This window comes from Notothenia rossii, assembly GCF_949606895.1.
Source record: "Notothenia rossii genome assembly, chromosome: 7".
Taxonomy (NCBI): Eukaryota; Metazoa; Chordata; class Actinopteri; order Perciformes; family Nototheniidae; genus Notothenia; species Notothenia rossii.
Genome location: NC_136905.1, coordinates 2,105,392 through 2,106,239, shown reverse-complemented (window position 1 = coordinate 2,106,239; position 848 = coordinate 2,105,392).

Here is an 848-nt window from a genome sequence, read left to right as displayed (position 1 = left end):
TTCAAGGATCCATATTCAAACACACAGATTCTAAACGGTTCAAGTTGAAGCGTTTGTTTGAACAGTCTGCAGGAGGCAGGGACTAGCTTTCAAGCAGAACAGAAACTAACTTAGAGGAGTGTTTACGTGTTTGGTGTAATGACGTACAACGGCCTCCACGACTTCTGTAGTCCTATTCAGCCACTTGGTAACAACCATCGCTTTACAGACACGTCCACTCTTCAGAAATCACCAGAGGGGTCACTGCTGATGGATTTAATGTCGTAGAACAAAACGTGATCCGTCTCTTCAATGTGTCTCAACCACAGACCTTATTTCCAGATATTTTCCACACTCCGATGGAGAGATCCCATTGGCTCTAAGACGAGGGAACAGAAAGTGGTGAAATGCTGACCCACCTCCTGGTTTTAGGACTCGTTCCTGCACCACTGTCTGTCCTGATATCATAATAGCTGTTATCAGCCGGGTCCACAGAGTGCAGATGATCGATAATAAAAACGTTTTCCTGCCGATAGTGGAAGGTCCCGTCCTTCACCGCTGATCTCTATCACATAAACACTCTGATCCTGGACTTCAGGGAGAGGACACATACTATGCTCTGGAAATACTGCATCACAATTAAAATTCAAAATGTTTTTTCAGTAGAAGCCAAGAAGGATTATAAACTGAAGAAACAAAGTAAAAAAACTGAAGTATTTCCAGATTTTTAAGTAAACATTTCAGACAGACAGGGGAGAGACAGACAGGTGAGCGTCAGACAGGTGAACTTCAGACAGACAAGTGAGCCCAGACAGACAGGTGAGCCCAAACAGACAGGTGAGCCCAAACAGACAGGTGAGCGTCAGACA